Here is a 12,495-nt window from a genome sequence, read left to right on the forward strand (position 1 = left end):
CCCTTTGCCCCCCCTCCGACTCGCCCTTGACAAAAACCCCCTGCACCCTCCTCCCCCCGAACAGTCCCGGGCTGGAGAGGTGTTCGTAATAAACCCTCTGTTCGTCTGGAATTGTTTCCTCCTTTCGTTCCACTGCCTGTCGAATTACCATCGCTCACCCGAGCCCCTGATAAGACAAGAACCCACAGGAGTCAGTACTGCCTGCGCTGCTCGCGGTATGACCCTTGCAAACGTCTGTCACGGTATCTGGGCTGGTCGTAATAGAGCCGTCGGCTCTGAGTGAGCATCCCGACATTCAATAATTAATATGTAGTTATATAATTAAAAGGGTATAAAAACATCTCCATCTCGAATCCATGTCGGAGCCAGATTTGAGTCTGTACCCCTGATTCCCAGAGCTCTTCAATAACAGCACCTGCATATAATCTTATTCTGTGATTATGTGTTTCTATGCTAACAAAGGAAGGGAGAAGAAGGAGAGAAAGAGCCAGAGCTATGTGTTGCTGCCTGTGGGATTGCAACAGAGAAAAGGTATGAGAGACTTTGAGATAACAAGGTGCTGATGCTTGAAGCCTTCTGAAATTTTACCGAAGCACTCTGAGTGTCATGGCCATCTCTACAACCACACTACTACATTTGTATTTTTAATATTCCTAGTAAAGAACTGTTATTCCTATTCCCATATCTTTGCCTGAAAGCCCCTTAATTTCAAAATTATAATAATTTGGAGGGAGAGGATTTACATTCTCCATTCCAAAGGAATCTCCAGCTTTCCCTGGCAGACACCTGTCTTTCCAAACCAAAACACTAATTCTTTGTAATAACTTGAGCTGGGAAGTATAATTTTGCCACAAATTTGAACTATTATCAAGGAATTTATACTCCCTGAACATTGAGAAAGAGAGGACACTTAAATATGCAGCAAAATCACATCGTGCAATCTAAGCAGAAACATGAAGAGTACTGGGATTGAGTATGAAAGGAAACCCCAAATCCCTTTTTTATTTTCATCTTTCTTGCCTTCTCCACATCCAGCAGCTTTCCTTGCTGTGTTCAGGACATCTCTCTAAATCCAGGGGGAAAAAAGGGCTCCCATAAAAATGCCTTATGCCAGGATGTGTTAGCACCATTACGTGAAATAATTGTTCCTTGGGAGATTCTAGACAGTCAATTAACCCTTGATTCACAACTCAAGTGGCAAAGCAGACACTATGAATAAAGGGTAGGGGTTCAATTTTCAATTAGGACGAAATTTTTTCCTTAATAGTTTAATCTTGTGGTCAAGTAAATCCCCAAGCATTGTATTAATTACTATATGAATTCTAGGCAACTTCTAATTAAAAGGTTAGTTATGGTGTACCACAACTGGACCAGAGTCTAGGGCTTAAGTTTTTCAAAAAATTCTACCTTAGGGGCAAAAATCCCCTCTTCTGAAAAAAGACAAAGAAATGTCTTTACATTGTGCTTTCCTAATCTGGGGTATTTTAAATGTCTCCTAGATTTTACACCAGACTTAAGACTGCATTATGTCATAGATCATTAGAAACCTGTTTATTGCTGCACCACATATTCCTACCACCAGTTATAATAAACAGGGCTTCTAAGCAGATTTTTAAGCATTAATCTCATCTCCAATTGCTGAGCTTTATTCCTATATTGTTGGACACAGCAGCTTGGAATAGTAGCTTACTTTTCCATCTGTTAGACATATAGATACTATCGGTTTGTGAAGTACTTTCTTGGTGCTCTTTTTGTTAGAATAAAGTCCTGGATTTCCTCAGGGAAGCAAGGGACATATGCTGGTGCTCTATGGTTTCTGAGTTACTGCAGAGATGAATTCCTCTTGGCCAGCTTTCTGTTGAATAGGTGCTGAAATCATATAAAAGAGCAACTTGTGGAAAAAAAACCACAGTAAAATGGTGAGTTTGCTGGCCATATCAGTCATCTTTTTTTCAACTAATTCTTTTTCTTGCTCAAAATGAAAACAGTTTGTCTTTGAAACGACTGTCTATCATTAAAAAAGAAAAGTATGGAAAGTTTTTGAAACAACTATAGCAGATGTCATAGCAGTTGAAAGTACAATTAGAAAGCACAACACCGCAGAAATCAGAAATAAAACTTCAAACAAAAATGGAAAGAGTTCTTTGTGCCCATCAATAATTTAGAATGATTTAAGAACTGTTTTATAGATGCAAGTGGAGCTCTTTCTGTCTATGTATAAATCAAATGTGGTCTTTATAGGCAAACAAAAAGGGGATATAATCCTTTAAAATTATTTTTAGGATAATTGTTTCCACAGCAAACATCATTATTTATCAGTTTTACAAAGAAGCCAACTGCCAACATTTGAAATGCACAAACCTTGGCATACAACACAGAAAATGGTAATCTCCCCCCTTTTCAAAACCAGTTTTGCATTTATTTTACACATTAGTCAAGTTCTTATCTCAAAACCCATGCAGTTTACCTATTTCTATCAGAAATTGTTATATTTTATTTTTAATCACCTTCCCATAGCTAATTTGGTAACTCAGGAAGGGAAACTGTTATTGCTACCAGATGCTGTTACCTTCCTGCTCACTCACATATTCCTATAAATTGATTCAACAGCCTGGAAAACAAGGTTTAATATGTGTTATTATGCCTTCTGGATTTTTTCTGTTATAATCTTTTTTTTTTTTTTTTTTTTTTTTTTTTTTTTTTTTTTTTTGATAAACAGACTCATTCTAGTGATGCAAATGTTCTAAAGCTATGCTACAGACACTTCCCATAGTAATTCCTTCAGGAGAGTACTGCAGGATGCTTCTGGTCCTTTGCTAGCAGGAATTTCTCTGTAGCTTTTTTCTATGTGTAGACTTCAAGAAAAAAAGAAAACTAGACAGTTTCATGTACAGAGAGCTGCGATTTTCCGTTTCAGATGAGGAGGAATATTAGGGAATAAATAAAGGTCCTTGAGACTAAGTTTTCTGCAGAGCAAATGGGAACAGATGTTCTTGTAGGTCATAGAAGAGAAACCAGTTCCCCAACTGTTGTTGGAGATCAGCCAGAGTCAAGACAGCACTCAATATGAGTTAGAAATCTTGCTCCTTTATTCAGCTATTTGGCATACATTTATACTGTGCTAAGCATATCATGCACCTAACTCTGAACATCATTGGTTAAACCATAGTGTTCATGCGTCCTTGCAGTACACATAATTGGCTTAGAAGCTCTGCCCACGTGGCTGGATGCTGTGAGCCTTCTCCAACTTATGGTCAACGCATCCTGTCTTGCATCCTGTTATGGCTATTGCTCCAAACCTTACTTCCTCCTTATCCCATCTAAGGAATGGTTCAAGGACGTTTCAGCTTCTACTCATCCTTTAGGCTAAAAGCAGGATTGTGCACGTCCCTGCTTTTCCAGCCATGCATCCACACCCAACAACTTCTACACTGGAATATCAGAACACACTTTCACTGGAGTCAGCCACGAAGGCCCCAGCCCAGCCGCTTTGCTGCTCAAAACAGTAAACATTACAAGAAAAAAGTTGAGCAGAAAGAACTGCAAACTTTGAGACTTCAGTTCTGCTATTACAATTTATTAACCCCCATAATCTGTGTAGGTTGGCCCTCACTGGTGAAAAAACTCCACACCGATTCTGCCAATTTAGCAACAACTCTTCCAGAAAGATAATCATACTTTGCAGATACTTGGGACCATTTACCCTCAGTATTTTATGTGACTGATGATATATGAGCTGCTAGTTGTGTAAAATTAAAGCTCCAGCCTGGTCCATACAATATTTAATATGAGTCATATAGGAAGTGATGTTTACAAAACACTCATCCTAAAACAGGCTGCAGCAAAGTTAGCTTGTGTATTGGAGAGAATTCTTATTGTGAATCAGACTCTAATCTAGAAATACTTGGCTCATTTTCTGCTCTTTTCCATACCTGTGTGTGGAGAGAAATTAATAATGACCCTTCCTGAAACAACAGAACTGTCTCTCAGGAACTTATTACATTAGTTTTTGAATATTGGTGGATTTCTTTTTTATTTTTTTAAATATCAAGAGCTTTGTATAAAGAAATTATGTCATGATATAATCTTTATTATTGTTATTACTACTGCTGGTGATTTTACAGAAATATTATACTTTCCTTGTAATATATCAGTTTAAATAAAATTTGGTATTTATAAATATAGATGGTATATAAATATACATAAGTATAAATATAGATCTATGGTTTTACAGAGCAATTCCAACTCTTCTTTCTGCCCAAATCCCTCCTGCCTCTGGTGCCAAAGGCAATATGACAACAGTGACAATAATGTCAAAAGTCGAACAGCAGCTCTAGTGCCTCCTCCTTTAATATGTGAATCTCTCCACACTTTTGCCTGAAGGACACCATCATTACAGTCAATTTCTAGATTTTCAAACTAACAAAAACCAAGACAACAATAACAAATACAGGCCAGTCTCCTAATCGACAGCATCTAAAAAGTCCCCAGAGGTTACAGATGTATAAATAACATGCTATTTTCTGAACAATGCTTATTTTCTGGCCTCTGTGAGTTGGCACATGTACACACACATATCCTATTTTCTGCTCCAGATCAGCCATCTCCTGGAGATGCTCTATCATCCAACATATTCCACATCAAAAAGGCATCTTCCACCACATCACAAAAGGCTCTCCACTGAACTGTCAGTAAAATTTGTACAGCTCTGGATTCCCTTGCTGACAACACACACCCGACAAAACCACGGGATATGTCAGCAAATTCACACAAGTCAGGTCTAACTATCAAAATATCACAGAGCAGCCCCAGTGATGGGTTAAACAGACAGATTCAAAACTGCACCATGTTTTATAGATTATAACATCTCGGAATACACCTGGAAGCAGAATCTTATTTATTAAACTGCTTGTTATAGCCTGTCACATTCTGTCAACTAGAAGAAAAATCTGCTTTGGAAATGACTTTCACACTGACTACAAAATAAAAGAAGAAAATAAATCAGTTGGGATTTTGACACCAACATGGAAAGGCCAAGCATGACCAAAGAAGTGTGCTGGGAATTTTGTATTGGAGTAATCCCTCTTTCTAGTTTGTACTCATTCACCTCCAATTTCAGAGTTCACAGCTGTCTCTCCTTCCACCTTTTTATCAATCCTGCTACAAGAAGGATATTCACAGCTGGGAATCTTCAGCAGGGATCCACAAGGATCTTCAAGTCCAACTCTTCCGTGAATGGCCCACGCAAGGATAAAATCCCCCTTAAAACCTTGGCATTATCAGCACCAGGCTGTAACAAACTGAGCTAATCCAGTCGAAATTATATTGATTGATTACAATTGTGGCTTCCTGCTCTTTCAGGCACGATGATAAATTTCCAAAGGACAGCTGATAATATGAAAAACCTACTGAGAGAACTGTCCATCCCCAGAAACGACTGTGGCTGTAACACACAAATCCCACACACAGTCCAAAGTGTTGGAGTGGTGCCTTCTGCCCTAACAATCAAACATAAAATCTGATTTCCCGCAATCTGCAGCCCCAGTGGCTTCTGAGATGAGCACATGGGCCATTATCAGCTCTGCTAACAAGAATTCATGTAACTTTATCAAAGGAATTAAACACAATGTCTGAGATATAATGAAGAACACATTTATTCTGGTTTCATGACTACACATCAAGAATGATCTTTTTCTACTTCCACTCTGAGGTTAGTTCACTATCTTATGCACAGAATCCTTGAATGGTTAGGGTTAGAAATTCACTATGGATTTATTACTTGTTATTATCAGGAATATTCTAATGCACTAAACATTCTAAAACACTTTGGAGATGAACCTTACTGTGCAGTTTTGTCTCAGCCTTGCTGTCCCCAGAAGCCTCCGGGCAGCAAGTCCTCCACAAAAGGGAAGACAGAGCCCTTAATTGCCATCTTAATGTGACTGTTACACAGGAGAGAGACACACTCCACAGAGCCATCTTAGATATTCAAGATCAAATTAGAAAAAAAAGTCCCTGAGTACACAAAAAATGCTACACAAAATACCATCCACCAATGCTGGATTTGCTCTTCTGACAGCAGGAGCGCACACTGCTGTCACAATCATGCACTCTGTATTTCTCTGATCCGGAACATTCAGCTGTGGGCAGCAGGACAAACTCTGGCTCACTGGTAGGAACCCTCAGGAAAGAACTGTGTTTTATGAAGCACAGCTTCTGTGAATTTCTTGAAGGTCTTCCTCAGTCACAAATACCACAAAACTTCCAAAGTCACCAAATAACAAGTTTTATGACTAATTTGAATTTTCATCTGTATTTTTATCCCTTTCTTCCTCTGTGTGTGCACAGCTGCACACTTGGGCACACAAATGCAGGAGCACAGTGCCCCTGAGCAAGTTTAGTGCTCAGGCAGGGGAGGCTGAGCCCCTGTTGGTGCATTCCCTGAGATCCCAAGGATTTCTGTATCATGACAAAAAACATTCAGCAACCTCTCAGGACACAGATTGTCCACATCTTACTTCTCATAATGAGGACTGAAGGCAAACTTATTTAATAACTCATAGATGTTAAGAATGTCACCAGCTGCAGGTCTCAGGTTAAGGACTTTGCACCAGAGGTAACACCAAGCAGAGAATCCAGCGGGTCAGTTTTAAGACGAGTGCTAAGGAAAAGATTCCTGGGCCTAATCCAAAAGCTTTCTTAGGTCACTGGGTGCCAATCAACGATTTTTCTCCTCTTCTTATACTTTTCAAATTTGATATAGCTCAGATGAACCTACATAAAACAATTCACAGTACTGGAGGAAAAGTAGGAATGTCCCTTAAGAGAAACTGACTGAAGAGTAGCTACCTGATTTCCCTCTTATTTGCCCATTTTATTGCTCAGCCTGACATGAATACCTTACTAAAAATTTGTTTCAAAGCCTTTTGAGTAAAGAAAATTTCATTATTTCACCATGTTTATACTGACTCATAATTTGTAGTGTTTAGACAGCGATACATTAGTCACTGAAATCTAATAAATAAAATATATTCATAAATTATATATCAATGCAAGAATATGCCTTAGCCCATCTGCCAAGATAACTATGAAGTAGGTATTTTACTCATCAGAGAAAGAGGATTCCTAAAAATAATTCTGCAAATAAAGTTCTAGTATAAACTTAATGTAAAAGGTGTGACCTTGGAGTACTTCACTACCATCTCTTGCATAATTGCCTTTATATTTATAAATCTTTCAGCAATGGTTAAGCACACAACCATAATGTCATGAGTACAGACACTTCAAAAATTAAAGCTTTACCTTTATTAATTATTTACATTTTGTGAATCTAAGTGTTGAATTTGCCTTGGTTTTATGGGTTTGGGTTTTTGTGGATTGACTGAGACAATCACATCGAGTATTAGGGCACCTTTTTAACAGTTGTCAGTTCACTTGTAGCTTAAATTAAACAACAAAAAACAGTTGTGGAAAATGCCTCCACCCAGAATAGAGCACTGTCCTTCTTATCTTTCAGTATTCTCTGAGGACAGAAATGTAAAAATATCTCTGACTTATCCAGTGGGCTTTTGCACTGCACATGTCACTCAAGGTTTTGGGAAAAAGAAACCTTTAAATTCAAGTACTATTGCCCCCACTTCTGATGAAACAACCCCAGGGTCTGTGATATACACACTTAGACACCAGAATGAACATGGTTTCACTCCTGATTTGGGGAGTTCTTAATGTATTCATGAACACATTTGTGAAGAAACCAGCTTTTTTCTCATTATATCTTTAACATGCCAGTATTGACATGTCAAACAAGCAGCACAGAGACCATGTGAGGTGCTGACACCTACTGCACACTTTGCTCAGACACTGTGTGGTTCAACTTCATGCTCCTCGTTCTCCTTCTCATTCCTTCCCTTTTCCATCTGGATGCTTTCAGATTAATTGTTGGCAAAGTCCCCTCTCTGGACCACAGCCCCCATCAGCCTGTTGCTGTTTCAGGTGTTCTGCACCTGCTCATTCTCCTCCCCTCACATTCTGAGTAGCCCAGTCCTTTGGCAGTGATTAATTTAAACAGCATAAACCCTCTTTTCCGCTAATGAAATCCAATAAATAAATATGGTTACTCTTTCATTACAGCGCTCTCTGGCCATCTAAAAATATTTCACTCAGCAGACAGAAATGATGCAAAATTCCCCTTTCCTTGAAGCAATAAAGGGAAAGGTGTTCTTTAATAAACTGGGAAGGGAGAGCTGCCATATGCAGAGTTTGGAGAGTACCATGTGCTGGGCCACAGTACACAGCCCCAGAGCCTGGATTTGGGCTTTGGAGATGCAGGATGGGCTGAAGGAGAGGGCCCTGCCCCCAAGCAGCTCTGGGAGTGCAGGGCAAGCCCCCTTCTCAGCAAAAATCATTTTTATTTGTACTCACAGACTACATGAACAGGGTCATTAATGGAATTTTCCTACAATATTTTCCTTTGGTTTGCACCCCAAACCCCATGTGAACATGTTATCCATGTCTGGATAACAACCAGCAGCATGAGCTGGGGGAAAAACCTTCCAAAAGACCAAGTTTTGGTCAAACTGTTCCCACTGAAGACATCCTGTACATCCCCACTGATTTCACTGTGGCAAGAGTTGGGCCAGTGCCTTTTATTGCTCTAGCCTATGTGAGGAGTTTGAAATATTTTGTGGGATTGCATTTTATGGAAATGGTTTGCTCTGGCTCACCCCTGGGAAATGTACGGTTTATCCCAAGTCTGTACCCTCCCTGCAGTATCCTGTATCTGTAACCTCATTGGCTGGAGAATGTTACCGCGCCCCTTTGAACCTCTGTGACAAGAATGCTAAGGCAGAAGGCTCTGCCCCTCTTCCCCCTCTCCCCTGGAGGCCTCCTGATGCTCCCTTTCCCTCTCCTCCCTTCCCCCCCCCCTCCTTTCCCTTCCCCTCTCCCTCAGTGAATAAACCCTCACCTCATCAGCACCCCACCGGCATCTGAGTCTCCTTGCCTGCCAGCGCGGGAACACCACGACCCCAAAAGACCCCGGGGGTCTCCGGGGGGCACTCCCCGGGGACCCTCCCATAAATTTAAACAACAACAATATTTCTTGTCATGCAGTCAAACAATAATTGTACCAGCATCTAAGTTCAGCTGGAAGGCACAGCCAAATTCTTTTCTGGCTCATTTCACCTTCCTAATGCCAGAATTCATATGGAGGTTTCTGTAAAGCCTATACAGGGCTGTGTCGAACACAATCCTACCCCACGCAATAGAGATTTTTTTCCAGGATATGTATTAAAGCAGATGAATTTAAAGTGGAGTTTCTGTGAGTAATTGTGCAGGTAAAATGTGGGGCTGTGTTCTAGGGAGGGATTTTGTAACTGTTTCCTTGCACTAGTGATTTCAAAATAAAGTGCAGATTACTCTTGATATGATTTTCACTCAGAAATAGATGCACAGGCAAAATGCTGGTGTAACATGCCAGAAAAAGGCATTTGAAAAAAATACAGTACTGTATGTAATCTGCGCAGTAAAAACAATTTTAGATATATATAAAAAAAGACCCCAAACCATGCAGATTTCCAAAGAAGTTTGACTTTAATGCCCTCTAAACACTCTGGAATGAGACAACCACCAATTCTGGAAATACTGCTCCACCAACGCATGCAAAAAAATCACAGGAATTCCAACAACCTCATACTAACTGTCTTTTAAAGAAACACTGTTGTGCAGCCGTGTTCTCCTCAGCCCTAATGACCTTGAAATTACTTTGATGAGCACTAAGTGGCACATTTTTGTCTGTTGCTGAGATCACCTAAAATGGGACATGGAAAACAAAAACTGTGTCCTGAGGGGTATTTTGTCTATAATCATTACAATAACTTTTATCACTTTTTTACGCTAAGATTTCACATAAGTAGTGCTCCTGATAAATTTGAGTTCCTTAATTTTCAATTGTTGCTATCTTAATTGTTATAGAATGTTGCCATGAATTTTCCTGGTTTGCTGAGCGTTCATATTAAAGGAGAAATGTGCAGTTTCTCACGCTGGTGAATTGTAAACACAGGACCATGTTTTGTAAATATTGGCAATGTTATGAATTCTTTCTCCAAGAGAAGGGGAGGTTGAATGACAGCCTCCTGGGCTAATGTGATGGAGAGGTGGCAATACCCTTTTCCAATCCATGGTCACCTTGCCAGAGGTATATAATGGCAAATAAACTGAGGGGCAGGTTCTTCTGCCCGGCATGCTCTGATGCACCCAGATCTGTGTCCCCAGTCTGTTTTTCTGGTTAGGCCTCCACGGTGATAATAGATAGCTTGGCTTTGTGAAGTTATATCAAGGTGTATAACACAAAAACACGTTCAATATATGCCTTCAATAATGCCTTTGTTGTTTGAAAACTTCCAACTTACAGCAAGGCTGGCATTTTATGGCCTGCAGAGCTATAAATAATTTTTAAAATCATGATGATATTACTCAAAACAGATGTGAAAACATATGTTTGCCACGGTTGTATAAACTGCTTACTTGTCATAATAGATGTTGATACTTTTATTTTAACTACATTCCTTTTTAGTAACTTTGAAAATCTTTTCCATGGTGAATACATTTTGCCTTGGTAAGAGCAATGGCAGGTTTGGAAAAACAAAGCTTGCTCTGTATACAAATCACATGGATGTTTTCTGCAGGGCAAGGCAGCACAGATCACACACCTCATACTGTCCACATCTGACTCTCAAACACTCAGAATAACTGAGGTGCACCAGAGCCCAAAATAGTTATACAGGAGAAAACAGTAACAGTATTAGGAACAAAGAATCTACACAGGACAAATCATTGAGGACCAACCCCACTGGTTCCTACAGAAACTGCAATATAGGTCTGTCCCACTCATAAACGCAAAATCAGCTTGGAATCCTGGATATACAACATTGGTGCCTTTAAAATTTCTATATTGGTCTGACTATAATGTCATCAAAAGGTTCTGGTTCTAGAGCCATAAGATGACTTGAAAAATCACACCTGTATATGACAAAAAAAAAAAAAAAAAATCCCATTCTCATATTTTCTGAGAAAATCTTGACATCTGCAGACCAAGCAGAAAAGCAGAAACTTTGTTGTCTCTAAAATAATATTTTAAAATGTCTCATGCTTTTGAAGCACTTTTTTCAGATGCAAGTGGATCTCTGAACACTAAATTAATTCTAAAAACATCCCCTAAGTGCATGCAGAACTAACATATGTATAAAGATGTATTTCCCAGTACTTAATCAATTAAAGAAATTATGCAAAAATGTAGACTAGGAAATGAATAAACCTACAGAACTTTTTAGGAGAATTATGGCACAAACTGTTAGCATCAGATCATTGTGATTTCATCCATGTTAAAAGGAATGATCACAGGAGCCTGGGAATTGGTCCACAGGTGGTGGAGGTTCAATTATTTTTACTTTGGGAATTTCTGAATTGTTTTTTCAGATTCTTAAACTGTACCTTCCTTCATCCATCCTGAGTGACAGAACTGCTACTACCAAGAAGTACATGATTTGTATCTCTGAACCCCACAGGATACTGTATTTTTTCACTGAAAAATGACTGAACATGTGGCAAGAAACCATGCACAGTTCAACAGAATTAAAATCAACTACATTTCAGGCTTAGATTAAATACTCACTATGCAATTACTAAAGAAATGTAATTTTTAAATCTTAGGAGTGAAGTTATGGCTGGTAACTTTTTGTAAATTTCAACAGGAGTCAAGAGGGAAGGATATAAGCAGCATGATCCAGACAGAAAATTATCTCAGAATGGCACAGAAGGGCTCTTTTGGGGTTCATGAGGAAAGTACTTAAATGTCCATAAAAACCAGTAAATAGAAAACAGCTTCTGTCTTCAAGGAGAGTTGAGTACGAAAATACAAAATATAAGGAGGAAGTTTCAGGCTCTTCTTACCCATGACTGGATCAGTCATAGACCTCTAAAGAATAGAGCTGATTGTGCAAAACCATGACACTGCTGAAATAATTTTATATAAATCTGGAACCACAGGGCATGGAGGGCCTCCAAATTCTCTTCTGAGTAGCCCATAAAATTGTCTATGACTGCCTTTTAGTTTTCTCTGAAAATACATGACAATCACCTTAACCAAAATATAAATCAGTTTGTGCTTTCATTTATGACAATAAATATGAATATTCTCAGTAGACTTACAAGTACGCTTAGCTTATATTGTCTCTTCCTTCTGTTTCTTTTCCTTCCCATCTTTTTCACTCTAAAACCTCACTATCCCCCTCAGCATCACTTTGTAGCATTTTCCCAGAATAAATCCCTGAGTTTTCACCTTCTCCAGCACCCAAGAACCTCTGCAAGGAGAACCCAGCAGAGGAAACACTTCCCTGCCTACAGGAGAATCCCTCCAGGCCAAACATCACCACTCCCTTTCTGCCCCTCACTGGTGCTACAATATAAAATTATATTGCTGACCCAGAGCATCAGAGC

At 39.3% G+C, this 12,495-nt stretch overlaps 1 protein-coding gene across 3 annotated transcripts in view; it reads right to left on the reverse strand.

Annotated features, from left to right (window-relative positions):
• LOC134564924 (dachshund homolog 2-like) overlaps window positions 1-12,495 on the reverse strand; it is a 443,903-nt gene that overhangs the window by 54,311 nt on the left and 377,097 nt on the right. The gene's annotated exons all lie outside the window — the stretch shown is intronic.

The sequence above is a fragment of the Prinia subflava genome (genome assembly GCF_021018805.1).
Source record: "Prinia subflava isolate CZ2003 ecotype Zambia chromosome W unlocalized genomic scaffold, Cam_Psub_1.2 scaffold_22_NEW, whole genome shotgun sequence".
NCBI classification, from domain to species: Eukaryota; Metazoa; Chordata; class Aves; order Passeriformes; family Cisticolidae; genus Prinia; species Prinia subflava.